At 35.5% G+C, this 17,502-nt stretch overlaps 2 long non-coding RNA genes across 2 annotated transcripts; both read right to left on the reverse strand.

The window, feature by feature from the left end:
• Nucleotides 1-286: 286 nt before the first annotated feature.
• Nucleotides 287-2,894, reverse strand: LOC138702269 (uncharacterized). Its single transcript, XR_011332828.1, has 4 exons — nucleotides 2,772-2,894; nucleotides 2,441-2,549; nucleotides 569-662; nucleotides 287-384 (listed from the first exon to the last, which is right to left on the reverse strand). It is a non-coding gene; the product is annotated as an uncharacterized lncRNA (long non-coding RNA).
• Nucleotides 2,895-3,148: 254 nt separating this feature from the next.
• LOC138702270 (uncharacterized) lies at nucleotides 3,149-16,818 on the reverse strand. Its single transcript, XR_011332829.1, has 3 exons — nucleotides 16,728-16,818; nucleotides 11,933-12,040; nucleotides 3,149-3,284 (listed from the first exon to the last, which is right to left on the reverse strand). It is a non-coding gene; the product is annotated as an uncharacterized lncRNA (long non-coding RNA).
• Between the last annotated feature and the right edge of the window lie 684 nt (nucleotides 16,819-17,502).

Consider the following 17,502-nt stretch of genomic DNA (forward strand, 5'->3'; position numbering starts at 1 on the left):
TTCTTCTCCATGTTCATATCTTGCCTCAATACTCAGTACTTTTACCATAAATAGCATTCAAACTTTACACAGAAATCATTACTTTTGCCTGAGTCATTATTCAAATACCAAAATGACATTTCACTTTTTGGTTACTGACAACCTAAAGATTCTGTTTTCCAAATTAATGTAGTCATATCCCTTTCACCTTGTACCCACTGTCTATAATACACGAAACAATAATCCAGATCCAAGTTCTATCCAAAACTTTCAAAGTATTACACCTTAACATACTAATTAATATTTACCAATTTATGCACGTTTCCTGACTGGTATTTGATCCACAGCTATATCCCATCTTCTTCCCCCATAGCCGCCTCCAGTCCACAACTGCCCCAAAATACCCTGCAACAGCATACATCACTATCACATTTCTTTATAAGTGGCTTACACTTATATTCAAAGTGCACACACAATAGAACATTCACATCTTCAGAAATATAAATCCACTAAATTTCAATTCTTAACGATATTCTCCCACTAATTTACTCTGTTCAAATATCCACATTAGTTAGTAATCCATCTTTACCAGTTTATGCACGTTTACTGGCTGCTATTTTATCCACTGTATCCCATCTTCTTCCCCCATAGCCACCTTCAGTCCGCAACTGCCCCAAAATACCCTGCAACAGGACACATCACTATCACATTTCTTTACAAGTACCTTACATTCTCTGCAACCAATGAAATAGCAACATATGGAGACTGCACTCATAACACTGGTCTGCATTTCAAAACTTTTTTTCGAAGGTCAAGGATTTTATAACTGATCTTTTATATTGCTTGCATGCTGAATTCAAAAATATAACTCATTTTTCTCAATCAGGTCAGGTTTCTGTACTAGCCACGATTTTAGTTTGTATGTATTTACAGAAATAAAACGTACAACAGGTAAGAAAAAAATTATGTTTACTATCACAAAACAGACTTAAATTCACATCAAATATACATGAAATATATTATATAGTACATAAATACAGTTAATTTGGAAGAAAGGGCCTTTTCAAGAAATTTCGTTCCTGTTTCAGACCTTGAAAATCACACTTGAGACACGGGCCATAGCTTCAAACTCTGTATAGTGGTAACCTAGTAGGAGATAGAGACAGAGATAAAATCAACTTCTTTCTTGCAGCTCCATGTAGTCTGCCTTGAGCTTTCTCAGTGATGAGACTGATTTAAGGAACGTTCTTAGAAAATGAATAGAACGTGCAAGACCCATGCTGATCGATTTTACTACATTTGTGATAAAGTCACTATGCCAATCGAAAGTTTAAAATCACTCCATTTGCAAGGAAAATGCACGAATATCATGCCTACTTTGGTGTCAGAATTGGTGATCAGGACAAACCTTTCAAATCTCATGTGTGCTGCACTTTCTTCAACGCATCTGGGAAACAAGACTAGCCTGAAACCAGATTCACACAACACCCTGTCAGATGCTCTAGTGGATCCTCAAAAATTTTACTTTCGCCACTGCACATCAAATATGGCCTAATGAAAAATTTTGTCAAGTCACTCAACAAAGAAAAAAGAGCTTTTGCTTTCCTAGGTCAGAAATTTCCACGTGTCAGTGAGGCCAAACTAATAGCAGATATTTTTGATAACCTTCAAATCAGGGAGCTTATGAATGATGCTAAATTCAATGATCATAAAAAGGATAAAGAGAGTAATGGCTGGCTCGCATTGAAGTCTATTATTAAGAACTTTCTGGGCAACCGTAGGAGCGCAGAGTACAAACATGCTGTTGAGGAAGTCCTGCGGAGCTACCTGGCTCTTGGTGCATGTACGTCCATAAAGATATACTTCCTCAGCTCGCATTTAGAATACTTTCCTGAAAACTGTGGGGAATACAGAGAGGAGCAAGACGAGTGCTTTCATAGAGACATTCGAGTGAAGGAATTGAGGTACCAGAATCGTTGGGATGTGAACATGCTTGCAGACTATTGCTAACAGGTTACCTCAAGAGGGATGTTCCAGAAGCAAAACACACACGAAAGTCCTTGAAAAGGTCCTTCCTTCACACAATAATGGTGTTCGTGTTTCATTCTATATACATATTTTACTATTTACGCAAATCTAAGTCAGACTTGAAACCATAATTAGTATAGTCTATTAACTATAAGATACAATTTATCTCTGAAATATAATCTTTTTAAAAAATGTGATAGCAAGAAAATCTGACCTGACTCAGCAAAATGAGTTATATTTCTGAATTCAGCATGCACTAAATATAAAAGAACAGCTATGAAAATGTTGACCTGAAAAATGACGCAGACCAGTGTAATAGAACATGCAAACCTACAGAAACCTCAATCCACTTAACTATATTCTGTCACTGTATTATTACCATTGCTATTTTACTGTGTTTAAATATCAACATTAGTTACTAATCCATCTTTACCAGTTTATGCACGTTTACTGGCTGATATTTCATCCACAGTTGTCTCCCATCTTCTGTCCCAGAACTGCCTCGTTACCTCCTCCAGAGTCTGCAACTGCCCCAAAACACCCTGCAGCAACACACACCACAATCACATTCCTTTACAAGTAGTTTACATTCTCTGCAACCTATCAAATAGTAAGATATGGAAACTCCACTCATAATAGAACATGCAAATCTTCAGAAGCCTAAAATCCACTAAATTTATATTCTCGACTATTTTCTCACTGCATTATAACTACTCCTAAATACTGTGTTTAAATATCGACACTAGTTAATAATCCATGTTCACCAGCTTATTCATGTATCCTGACTAGGATTTCCTCCACAGTTGCCGCCTCCCATCTCCTGCCACACTGCCCCTAGATTGCCGCAATCTTCTGTGTCAGTTCATCCAGAGTCAGCATCTCCTCAAAACACCCTGGAACAAGACACGTCACAATCACATATCTTTACAAGTGGCTTCCATTTTCGGCAATCTATAAAACAGCAACATATGCAAAGTCAATCAAAAGTAGCAGCACATGCACATCGTCACAAATCTAAATCCACAAAATTTTCATTCTTTTTCCCATATTGTTACTATAATTTTCAACTACATTCTGTCACTACATTATTACTGTGTTATATTTAAACACATTAGTTATTAATCCATATTTACCAGTTTATGCATGTATCCTCACTGCAATTTGCTCCGCAATTGCCTCACATCTCCTCTCGCAGCACTGCTTCACTATCATCGTCTCATCCTCTGTCACTTACTCCACAGAATCTAATATCTACTCCTAAACTGCCCCAAAATGGCCTGAAACAACACACAGGGCAATCACAGTTCCTTACATTCGTCTAAACCTTCGGCAACCTATGAAACACCAAGGTATGGAAACTGCATTACTAGGGTGACTCAGGGTAAAAAATGAGACTTTTTTTTTTAAACTTTCTCTATAAATTGAAAATTTTAAAAGCTATAATTATGCAAATCATATTGTGAATAATCTAAAAAGTGTTTCATGGCATGTTATAAATGATCAATTTCAAAATAAATATAAATGTCTCACTTTTAACCCATAAAATGGGAAAATATGAGACAGTGAAGGAAAAAATGACACAGTTATAGTCCTGACACTGTTATTTCCAGTGTGACTCCGCCTCTTTGCTTACGTCTTAGAAAGTGAAGGCTCTATAAAGTCTAGGTAGGTAATATCGTTCCCCATTTTTGTTCTTACATTGCCAAGCTACCATACGAGCAATCTATTTGCCACATCATTAAACATTATCATGTCATAGCTACTATGATAATAAATCAAACGCACTGTAATTCAGCAAATAACGTCGTGTGCTTTCTGCGAACGCCAACGAAAGAGCTAAAATGGCGGGCGATTATATTAAGTATTTATCGAGCCTTAAGAAATGAATCAGCGAATCACAAGACGCACACGTTTAAATGTAGCCGACCTGCAACGCGATTGGCTGCCGGAAATTAGAGTGACGGGACTATAGTTAGCAAGCTGTAACATCATAGTGGAGAGTTAACAGGGTAATAATGAGACAGCCCAAGCTAGGAAGACAGAAAAAAATTGGAATAAACTAATTTGTCACACTTTTCTCAATTTCATTTATAAAACAAAATTACCATTTCGATACTATAAAAATTAGGAGTGATCAACATTTTTTATATTTTGTTTACCAGACATATTACATAATTGAGACTCTGAACATTATGTTGCCTACTTAAATGAAGTTTGCATCTGAACTGATAAAGATTTTTTACACATTTTATCAAACAAGCTGTGTCAATTACAATTTGGATGGTACAAAAATGAGACGCTTTCCCATTATAATACCTCGGTTCAACCCTAGATCATATAGTAACAGATAACTCATCGCTATGTTAAAATCGACAGCACTTTGAAGAGAACAACCACCAGGATCGCCACTCATGCACCCTCAACAAACACAAGATGGCAGTACAGTTGCTAATGCAATTCAAATGGGAATTATGACGTGACTCCTTGTGTAACAACTGGATGGCAGTGTAGTAAACCTGACAAAATTTGTTAACATCAAAGCCTATAAGCCGACCTATATGGGCATTAATGATCTAGGGTTCAACTTATCTTAAACTGACAGGAAACTTACAAGTTTAAGGTTTTTCAAAAACATCTACTGTTCCTGGAAAAGCAAAGGTTATGCCTCGACCCTTTCCTGTTATTATTGGAATAGGCAACTTTCCAAGTCATTTTGATATATTAATGACAGATACATCATTTTCATTCAGTCTGAAAACTGTTTTGTTATTTATATTATTTTTATATATTATTTTAATGTACCGAAGTACATATGATATTTCCATGCAGATATTCTTTCATCGTATGTTTTGTTATTGTCCACACAATTTAGGCACATAATTTCTATGTCTCCATCCCCCATAACTTTCTGAACTGTAGCAAAATATTTGTATTGGAAAGAATTCCGTTTTCCACAACTTTAAAAAACTACAAGAACAAAGACACCCGGCTTCACTTCATCTGCCACTGACAATTCCACAGCACCTGGGTTCACCAAATTGATGTCGTCAAGGCTGACACCACTCTCTTTTCACTCTTCATCCTCACTCGAGACTGAGTCACAGGAATCATCAGTCTTGGATGTCCAGCTTTAACTACACCTGTCTTTGCAATACCTTTCTTCTTCTTTTCATGAGCCTGTGTTTGTTTTTCTCTCATAAGCTGAGCATACTCTTCAGAAGTAATAACCTTTGCTGTTGGGTCTACTCTTTTACGCTTTGTCATCTGTTTCTCAGTGCGTTTTATTTTAGAAACAAGGATATTCTCAAATGAGTTTTCAGCAGGTCGGTCGGTCTGCATCAGGCAGAGACAGGGTTGTAGATGGAGAACTAGAAGATTGAGATGACGTGGAAGGAATAGCTGTATTGGTTTCAAGTCTTCCATAGCAAGTGAAGGGTAGAAATTCACTTGCAGCTGTTGCATTACAGGTAGGCTCTGCTAAATTTATGGACTGTTTTTCAGTTTGCTGTAATTCCGTGTAGCGTTTCAACTTGACAGGATCAAGTCGGTCGGTGGGATACTGCTTCCAATCAATGGAAAGATTCCTCTTGCTTTAAAGTCTCTTGCCATATTTCACATACTAAATCAACAAATTCTGATTTTGAGGCAGAAAGAGATCGCTGATGTTCTCGCTGCCTCACTACCATACATGAAGACAGGTCTTGCTAGAACTTTATATGCTTTTAACCTGGTATGTTTTTGGGTTTTCGTGGTTGTGAAAACCTGGTTGATGGTTCTTAAGGCTCCATTAAAAAGTTGAATATTTTCAGATATATCAGTAACAGGTAAATATGTCAAATTATAACCTATTTAAATGACTTTATCTGTTCTAACGTATGGGTTCCAATGCAAATTTTACTCCTAACTGGCTGTTTATCTTGGAACACCATAATTTTTGTTTTCTTTGGGGAAATTTTCATATTGAAATTTTGTGCTATTATATTCAGGTGATGTATTGAGTATTGCAGCTCGTCTTCATTTGCAGCAAAAAGAACCTGATTGTCTGCATATAATAATGTATCTAGAGTACAATTTCGGAAGAGCAGGATGTTTCCATGAATTGTTAGTCTTCAATGTCTGATGATGGAGTTGATGTATATATTGAATAAAAGTGGTGAGAGGGGGCATCCTTGACGAACTCCACAGTTTATCGGTCTCCATTCGGTATGTCCTGATCCAATAGTAATTTTGATAATATTGTGGTTATATAATTCGTAAATTGTTCTTATAATTGCGTTTGGAACTTAATCATCTGCCAAAATTTGAAACAGCTTATTTCTGTCAACACGGTCGAAAGCTTTTTCGTAATCAATAAAGGCCAAGTGAGTTTCTTTATTAAATTCCCTATGTTTTTCGATCAAAATCTTCAAAGTAAAATATCCATCTGCGCAAGATCTGCCTTTTCTAAAACCGTTTTGTTCTTCACCAATGACAGTTTTGTAGTGAGGTTCCAACTTAAGAGCTATTATTCTTGAGAAAATTTTGTATCCACTATTTACCAGACTGATTTCTCTGTAGTTTGTGCAATCTTTGATGTTGCCTTTCGCTCTTTAATAGCCTTTTCGACAATGCTAATCTCAAGATGAAAGAGATAGCCATCAAAATCAAGGAGGAGAGGTCTTTGACTACTTCACAAAATTTATGAAAGAAATCTGAAAACACTGCAGCAGTCATATATCCTTTCTTAGCCACAGCATAGAAAGTTCCAGGTATGTCATGCAATCTTTTCCAATTTATCCATAATTTTGCAGCCTCAAATATTATATCAATGGCGGTAGAGCACGACCTGATGCAGAGACACAATCCTTAACTGTTGTATTATCTGCTCTGTTCCTGTAATGTTGCAATGAAATTTTTGGCCTACTCCAGAAATACCTTTTGATTTATATGGCTCACAAGAGAATGATATCTCGTCCAAGTTCCATATGACATTTGGCTTATCAAAAATACTGAGCTCTGACATTACCTTTTCTAGTTTGTCATACAAATCGAAAATAATGAAGGGATCACAACTAAAAACATTCCAGTTGAGAAAGAAGTGTACTAACTGCCTCATAACATGATGAAATCCTCAAATAAATCACAACTAAAACATTCCAGTTGAGGAAGCAGTGTATCAACTGTCTCATTTTTTACCTACAATTGTCTCATTTTTACCCTAAGACTGTCTCATATTTATCCCATTTTTTTAAATCAATTTTCTTCCGAAATAAAACTTTTAAATACAAGTTTCAAAAGTGATATTAAAAGACTAAAACTTAAAATACACAATGAACTCAGAAATATCTTCCTAGCATCTTGAGTCGAGTCAGAATAACGAAATATAGAGAGCAGTAAGTGAAAATTTTTCAGTTACAAAATGCACCATTGAAAGGAAATGTGTCCACCATTGAGAATATAGCTTACATATGATTTGAAATATTTTCACAAATACAGAGGATACTGATGATTAACATCATTAATGTACAGTTGTCAAAAAAAAAAAAAAAAGTGGCCACACTCGTGAACAGAGAATATTTTCTAAGTCCACTTGGGGTCACGGCGATGTTACACAATGCACATGCTTGTAGAAGCAGTTTCGGAACTACGGGAGGATTCCATATCTGCGTTTCGTAGACCAGCGGTACAGTACTTGCTCAATGATTCAAAGTTTGTGGGTTCGGGCCTTCTTCAAGTTTTCATTTTATTTTTTAATCGTTCTTTAGCGATATAAATAATATTCAAATTATCATTTATATTCTGTTATCGTTCTTCATCGATACCAAGTTATTTATATTTTGTTATCGTTCCTTTAGCGATATAAATAATATTCAAGTTATAATTATTTGTATTCTGTTATCTTTCTTTAGAGATATAAATAATATTCAAGCCATCATTTGTATTCTGCTATCGTTCTTTAATGATATGAATAATATTCACGTTTTCCTATATTCTGTTATCTTTCTTTAGCGATGTAAATAATATTCAAGTTATTTATATTCTGTTATTGTTCTATCGCGATATAAATAATCTGTATTTTATGTAAGTAATTATTATAATACAAATAACCATTTTTCTTAGTAAAATAGGTAATTTTATTTAAATAATTAAATATATATTATAATATAATATCTTATATTAATTAAACAAACCGATATTTATCATTTACAGTCTGTTATCGTTCTTTAGTGATGCTGGTGTAAATAATATTCAAGTTATTTATATTGTTATCATTCTTTAGCGACATAAATAATATTCAAGTTATAATTTATATTCAGTTATCGTTCTTTAGGGATATAAATAACAATAAATTTAATATTAGGTTTGGAACAATACAGTTGCATAATACTGGTGTTATTTTTTCTTTCTATATTATTACATTATACTATCTTGAACCACAATAAAATGAAAAGGAGTGACAAGGAATTGAATCTGACACATTGACATCTAAATTCCGACGTTCTTCCGCTGAGTTACGAAGGCACAAGTGTGGAAACATTTTCGGAAAAATTCGCCCAATCCCCCGCCAAGATTTTCTGATGATTTGTAGAAGCTAGTCCAGGATGCGGGGGGCAAAGGCTAATAGGATTTCCCGGTCTCTGATTGGGTCAAACATCCTGATAGAACTAATATTTAACCCTTGCTGTGAATTTTGGTGAAATTCATTGGGCCCAATTAGTCAAATCCACTCTCCTCATCTCCACGCTTGGGCCCCCTGGGATCTAATAAGATGCAAAAGAGACAGTGGTGTGCGGAAGGCAACGGGAAGTTACCGCATTTATCCTTCCCAAGAAAAACTGCAAACATGAGCAAGGGAAGCTTTTAATAGAAAAAGGAGCATCTTCTGTGGACCTTTGGAGACAGAACTAAGGAAGAGACTAGTGAAGTGCTTTGTGTGGAGTGTGGCATTGTATGGGGAAGAAACATGGACATTACGACGAAATGAAGAGAAACGAATAGAAGCATTTGAAATGTGGATGTGGAGAAGAATGGAGCGTGTGAAGTGGACAGACAGAATAAGAAATGAAGTTGTGTTGAAAAAAGTGGTGAAAACAGAATGATGCTGAAAGTGATTAGAAAGAGAAAAAGGAATTGGTTGGGTCTCTGGTTGAGAAGAATAATAGACAACATTAGGATATGTGGATCATATGCGGAGACTAAGAGGAAGGCAGAAAATAGAAAAGAGTGGAGAATGCTGGGTTTGCAATGAAAGACCTGCCCATGGGCAGAACACTTACGTATGTATGTATGTATGTATGTTCAGAATGCCTGGAATGTCGTGTCTAAGAACAGTCGCTATTTGCAAAGACTAGTCGATTCTATGCCCACTCGACTGCAAGATGTGATCGAGATAAGGGGAAAATAGACTAAATATTGATTCGTCACTTTTTGTTTTGTTTTTTGAACGCTTAATTGTTTGAATGTTCTAAGGAAGACGCTAGTAAGTTTGTTTTGTTTATGCCACAAAATATATTTTTGTTGAAAATAAAATCTTTTTTATTTTCATTTGCAGTCATAATGTCATAATGATAAGGTCATGGCATAATACTTTAATGAACTTGATGTTAATTACTAAAATAATCGTAAAAGAGAAAGGAGCAATTATGTATATTTTCTTTTTCTCTTAAAAACAAAACAAAAAGAACATAAAAAGCACAGGGGCGTATTCGAACACAGGACCTCATGAATAAGAGGCAGGAACGCTCCCATTATGCTATCAAGCAACACACAAAATACTTTAATTATAAGTGTAGATATCAGGCAACGTGGTTCAACAACATGTAACATCGCCTGTCTCCAAATTATAGCAAAGATACCGAAAGGGAACTTTGCTTCAAGAGAGCGGCCGCTTTTTCTTTTGACAACTGTACAGTGGTAAGAACATTACACAAAACAGAAAAATTTGTGTGTCTCATTTTTAACCATTTTTTTTTGTCTGTCTCATAATTACCCTGAGTGACCCTACCACTAATTCCATAATCTACAAAGTGAAAAGAAAAACCGAGCAATTTTTGCCCTCACTCATTTTCTTCATAACAAATTCCATAATCCACAAAGTGGAAAGAAAACCTAGCAAAACTGCCCACATTCATTGTCTTCATAACAAATTCCATAATCCACAAAGTGGAAAGAAAACCTAGCAAAACTGCCCACACTCATTTTCTTCATAACAAATTCCATAATCCACAAAGTGGAAAGAAAACCTAGCAAAACTGCCCACACTCATTGTCTTCATAACAAATTGCACAATCCAGAAAGTGGAAAGAAAACCTACCAAAATTGCCCACACCCATTGTCTACATAAGAAATTCCATAATCTAGGAAAGTGGAAAGAAAATCTAGCAAAATTGTCCCCACTCATTTTCTTCATAACAAATTCCATTATCTACGAAAGTGGAAAGAAAACCTAGCAAACTTCTCCACTCATTTTCTTCATAACAAATTCCATACTCCAGATAATGGAAAGAAAACTTAGCAAAACTGCCCACACTCATTGTCTTCATAACAAATTCCATAATCCACAAAGTGGAAAGAAAACCTAGCAAAACTGCCCACATTCATTGTCTTCATAACAAATTCCATAATCCACAAAGTGGAAAGAAAACCTAGCAAAACTGCCCACACTCATTTTCTTCATAACAAATTCCATAATCCACAAAGTGGAAAGAAAACCTAGCAAAACTGCCCACACTCATTGTCTTCATAACAAATTCCACAATCCAGAAAGTGGAAAGAAAACCTAGCAAAACTGCCCACACTTATTGTCTTCATAACAAATTCCATAATCTAGGAAAATGGAAAGAAAATTTACCAAACTGCCCACACTCATTTGTTTCATAACAAATTCCATAATCTAGTAAAGTGCAAAAAATAAATAAATACAACTTTGCAAAACTGCCCACACTCATTTTCTTCATAACAAATTAGCAAACTGGAAAGAAAGCTGAGCAAAACTGCCCGTGCTCATTTTCTTCAAAACAAATTCCATAATCTAGGAAAGTGGAAGGAAAACTGAGCAAACTGCCTGCACTCATTTTCTTCATAACAAATTCCATAATCTATGAAAGTGGAAGGAAAACTGACCAAACTGCCTGCACTCATTTTCTTCATAACAAATTCCATAATCTAGGAAAGTGGAAGGAAAGCTGACCAGACTGCCTGCACTCATTTTCTTCATAACAAATTCCATAATCTAGGAAAGTGGAAGGAAAACTGACCAAACTGCCTGCACTCATTTTCTTCATAACAAATTCCATAATCTAGGAAAGTGGAAGGAAAGCTGACCAGACTGCCTGCACTCATTTTCTTCATAACAAATTAGCAAACTGGAAAGAAAGCTGAGCAAAACTGCCCGCACTCATTTTCTTCAAAACAAATTCCATAATCTAGGAAAGTGGAAGGAAAACTGACCAAACTGCCTGCACTCATTTTCTTCATAACAAATTCCATAATCTAGGAAAGTGGAAGGAAAACTGACCAAACTGCCTGCACTCATTTTCTTCATAACAAATTCCATAATCTAGGAAAGTGGAAGGAAAGCTGACCAGACTGCCTGCACTCATTCTCTTCATAACACCATAATCTGGCAAAGTCGAAAGAAAACCTAGGAAATCCGCCCGCACTCACTTTCTTCATAACAAATTAGTAAAGTGGAAAGAAAGCTGAGCAAATCTGCCCATACTCATTTTCTTTGTAACAAATTCCATAACCTAGCAAAATGGAAAGAAAACCTAGCAAAACTACCCACAATCATTTTCTTCACAACAAATTCCATAATCTAGCAAAGTGGAAACAATACCAAGCAAACTGCTCACACTCATTTTTTTCTTTCATTTTAAATATACGGTATTTACCTAAACATATTCATTTATGTAACTCTATTTCATTCCAATAGTTTATAATCTACCTTAAGCAGACAATCTTCCTGTCAAACACCTTCAAATCTTCATACCAGTCCTTCTCATCAGTCTCAAGAAAAGCAGAAGCAGTCATTCTCCACAGGACCATGTACAATCTGTAAACAAATTACAACATAATGTCATCTCAATCTTAGCTGCAATATACATTCTCTATTTTATAATTCCTGTTTTTACTTCCTCCTCATATTAACCTGATACTACTCACTACGAGAATTTTGCCAAGAATCAAATTGAAATCACAATCACACCAAAATCAAAATGATCCCAATATTGACCCCCTTTCTTAACAGCTATCCACCAGAAAAACCTTCTTGAACCGCTGCTAAATCATGAGTACACCTACAATTTTAGGTAAAAACCTTTTCTGTTTCTCACAAAATAGGTACTGGTACATGAAAATAAATTAGTACACACACGACTTATGGAATTATATTGCCAAATTTGGTAAACTTATAGTATCTGAAAATAGTACCTACATTTATGTTTGAATCTGGAAACAGTGAAAGAATACACCAGAAGTGCAGGACATTATCTTTAAACAATGGTCCATGTTAAGTTCTTAACCTCCCACAGTTAACATCAAGAGTTGGAAAGCTTTTAAAGTGTATTTCTTCAAGTATTGCATCCATTCTACTATTTGTGAAAAATGCCAGTATGCCGAAAATATCGGCAGCCAAGTCATCATTAATTCTGAAGTGGATACAAAATTTCCTACTTTCTCCACAGACGGTCAATTGCCTATTGTGGCATATGTAACAAATATTTCCATTTTTCATGAATTTCCACTATCATGTTAGCAATACTTTAATAGTGAAATTAGAGTGCTTCTAGGTTTACCATATCTATATACGGCCATTAGTATGAAGCTCTTACTTTGATAACTTTATCTCCTAAGTTTAAATTTATATAAAAGTAATGGGTGCTGGCGTAATGGGATATAATTCTCGTGTATCCATTAATAGGCAATAAAGTTCTATTAAAACTAACAACATTTTCTAAATACCTTCATCACAGGTATTTCATTAAACTAATTTCAGTCTATTCCTTCAGATAAACTCTGAACAAAAGTCAATTTAAATCAACACGTTAAAGGGGCTAAACATTAGGCAAATGCACAAAGAAAATTGTATTTCAAACTGTCACTGTTACCTAACTAACCATATTTCAAAGGTAGAAATGGATTTGGAACACCTCAAAATCTGTGCTTCAGTGGCTGACCATGATAATATCTTTGAAAAATATTACAGTCCAAGAGGTCAAATGACTTTGTCAAACACCTGACATTACAAAATGAAAACAACTGCATTTCAAAGGTGACACAAAAATTAATTCCATGCAGATTTGTGTCGAGCCCTTGTTGCAGCAAATACATCCTTCAATACACTTAAAAACTGCCAATTCAGAAAATTTCTACAGAAATACTGTCATCGCAACATTCCATTGCAATCTACACTAAGAAAAAACAACGTTGTTAATATAATACGATAGCAGGATAGGGAAACTATAGGTGATTTATAAATCTGGATTTCTGTTGATGAGACAACTAACAGACTTCGTCATTACAAAGCTAATTTCATTGTCGGAAAATTGGATCTTCATGCGCCATCTACACTATACTTAATCTGCAGCACAAAGTTTATAAAAACCAACCAGAAGACAGTTGCCCATTTGTTAATAATAGCCTCAAAGTACTCCCCAATAACATGATTGAGAATAAAGTAGCCTACTTATAATACACACTCATGCAGCCTCCTACATGCTTGCTGCCATGAAGTTCCTAAGGGTATTTCATCCTGCACTGCTCCATGTCACTTGTCTTGTCCATGCCCTGAATTGTGTTGCTCACAAGATACGTCTTCAATTTCCTACACTAAACCTAAGCTGCTTTCCACAATTAAAAAAAAATTGTCAAGGTGCCTGCAAGGATTCAGCTATTTCGAGAGGAACTTCTGGATTTAGCACTACCACCAGAACCCATCCTTACCCACTTGGGAACTTGGCTTCGTGATATAGAATATTACAATCAACACTTGAAGGAAACTCAAGACATAGTTCTAATCCTAGACGAGGATGCTGCATGTATTACCGGTACTTCAGCTAAAGATGTAGGATGTATTCAAGGATTCATCAATTTACCATGACATTGTGCAGGTACATCAAATCACTTCATTCATTTATTTGCATTACTATTGTCCTTCAATCTTTGGGAGAGCCTAATCTAAAAGTAACTAAATATAATTGAAGAGGTGAAAGAAAAAATAAACGTAGCCCCTGGCCTCTTGAGGATAAAATTCGTGAAAAGCTTAATACAGTGCTTTGCAAAAAACCCAAGATTATCAACTCTTCGTGCTGTGGCTGCTACATTGTATGGTACATCTGTGGAACATGTCTCATACCACGATTTAAATACCGGTACCTAATATGTTCTGGTGACATCAGTTGATGTGGAACCCTCATTTTCTGCTTTCAAGCTACTGTTAACAGACAAGACGTGCAGTTTGTCTTTGCAAAATCTAGAAATGTATTAGGGATAAATTTCAGAACACGGATATCTTCCTTTTCCTCTTACTCCAAAATTCCAATCTTGTGCATGCAAAATAAATTACTGCCACTGAAAAGTGTCTTTTCGTAAGCATGATGATACTTTTTACTATTTTAAGAACATACAACTTGTGTTCTATATAGGCAACTACATTAAACAAAAAGCAAAAAAAAAAAAAAGTGTGCACGTGTTTTCCGTTTGATTATGCTCAAATTATAGTAATGTTTCATTGCATTATACAGGCTACCAGTAAACTTAATATATAATTTTAACAATTTCAAATGATTGATACGTCTATCAGTAGGTATCCTTTAAAACCTATTTCCTTTCTTCAATACTATTTTACACACCTACAATTACATTTTAAGCACCTAAAAATCATTTAACACGAACATGGCACATTATAGACCTGCACATCATAGACAGTAATTGTACGTTATGTTCCTGCTTAATCTAACATAATCAGCGAAATTACATCCATCAATACCGCCGCAGTTATTACATTATAACCCAATGCCCCAGAAACCTCGATATAAATTACCTATAGTATATAGTCCAAATAGAAATGATAGGGACGAAATTGAAATAAAAACTGCTGAGCCATTTATACCCGAACCCACACTTTCTCAAGTCGAAATTGCGATAGAAAATCTGAAAAATTATAAGTCTCCAGGTATCGATCAAATTCCAGCAGAATTAATACAAGAGGGTGGAAGTGAAATTTATAAGCTTCTACTTGCTATTTGGGAAAAGCAAATTGTACCAGAACTATGGAAGGAGTCCATAATCGTACCTATCTTTAACAAGGGGGACAAGACTAACTGTAGTAACTTTCGAGGAATATCACTTTTGTTGACGTCGTACAAAATTTTGTCCAATATTCTTTTGAGAAAATTAACTCCATATGTAGATGAAATTATTGAGGATCATTAATGTGGTTTTAGGCCTAATACATCAACTACTGACCAGATATTTTGTATTCGACAGATAATGGGGAAAAAATGGGAGTAGGCTATAAGGGTACAGTGCATCAGTTATTCATAGATTTCAAAAAGGCATACGACTCGGTTAAGAGAGAAGTTTTATATGATATTCTTATTGAATTTGGTATTCCCAAGAAACTAGTTCGATTAATTAAAGTGTGTCTCAGTGAAACGTACAGCAGAGTTTGTATAGGTCAGTTTCAGTCAGATGCGTTTCCAATTCACGTGGGCTAAAGCAAGGAGATGCACTATCACCTTTACTTTTTAACTTTGCTCTAGAGTATGCCATTAGAAAAGTCCAGGATAACAGAGAGGGTTTGGAATTGGACGGGTTACATCAGCTGCTTATTTATACGGATGACGTGAATGTATTAGGAGAAAATCCACAAACGATTAGGGAAAACACGGGAATTTTACTGGAAACATGTAAAGACATAGGTTTGGAAGTAAATCCCGAAAAGACAAAGTATATGATTATGTCTCGTGACGAGAATATTGTACGAAATGGAAATATAAAAATTGGAAATTTATCTTTTGAAGAGGTGGAGAAGTTCAAATATCTTGGAGCAACAGTAACAAATATAAATATACTCGGAAGGAAATTAAAGACAGAATAAATATGGGATATGCCTGTTATTATTTGGTTGAGAAGCTTTTATCATCCAGTCTGCTGTCAAAAAACCTGAAAGTTAGAATTTATAAAACAGTTAGGCCTATATTACTGATTGTTATTAATGGTTGTGAAACTTGGACTCTCACTTTGAGAGAGGAACATAGGTTAAGGGTGTTTGAGAATAAGGGATGAAGTTACAGGAGAATTGAGAAAGTTACACAACACAGAACTGCACGCATTGTATTCTTCACCTGACATAATTAGGAACATTAAATCCAGACGTTTGAGATGGGCAGGGCATGTAGCACGTATGGGCGAATCCAGAAAAACATATAGAGTGTTAGTTGGGAGGCCGGAGAGAACAAGACCTTTAGAGAGGCCGAGGCGTAGATGGGAAGATATTAAAATGGATTTGAGGGAGGTGGGATACGATACAGAATGGATTAATCTTGCTCAGAATTGGGACCAATGGCAGGCTTATGTGAGGGCGGCAATGAACCTCCGGATTCCTTAAAAGCCAGTAAGTAAGACCTATAATACGCACCTTCATTCATACCCCAACTTCATTCTTCAAAAGCATTACACTCAAAGTTTAAATAAATCTAATTATTTCGTAACTCTTACAGTCCTAAAAGTATTCTTACCTCGTTTCGTTAATTTCTTACGGTATACTTATATCCATTTTGTATACCAAAAACACAACGCGATAAAATTGTACACCTCACGTAAGTCAGCCATATTTTTGTTTCAATAACCAGAATTGCCAACACACGTCAGCAAAAATTACTAAACAGTAGCCTACTGCAAAAGTCGTCAGATTTCTAATTATCAATGAAGACACCGTGATTTCTTCGCTTGAGAGTGTATAAAAAGTTACTAAATCTCTATTTAAGTAATATACAAGAGAAAACAACTTGTTGGCAAAAAACAGTCTTCAATCATTACATTCTATGACAAAATAGCTCAATTGGTACTACTGCTGACCATCTCGGATTCTCCGAGACGCCGTCTCGCAAAGAACTGGATTTGAGGGAGGTGGGATATGATCGTTGCTTACGAGATGTGTAATCTCGTAAGCAACGGATATGATACAGAATGGATTAATCTTGCTCAGGATAGGGATCAATGGCGGGCTTATGTGAAGGCGAAGAATTTCAACTATATTTTCAACTACTTTCTCCTCTATTTTCCTCTCTATATTCTCCTCTACTACCCCTCTTTTTTATTTGCTCTTCTATTTCTCTTCTATTTTCACATTATTTTTCCTTATATTTTCTCTTCTACTTTATCTTGTATATTGCCTATATTATTCCCTCTCTTTTTTCTCCTCTATTATATTCTCTAGTTTCCCTTTAATATTCCCCTCTATTTTCCATTCCTTTAACCTTCTGTTTTCCTCTCCATTTTCTCCTTTATTTT

This window comes from Periplaneta americana, chromosome 6 (genome assembly GCF_040183065.1).
Source record: "Periplaneta americana isolate PAMFEO1 chromosome 6, P.americana_PAMFEO1_priV1, whole genome shotgun sequence".
Taxonomy (NCBI): Eukaryota; Metazoa; Arthropoda; class Insecta; order Blattodea; family Blattidae; genus Periplaneta; species Periplaneta americana.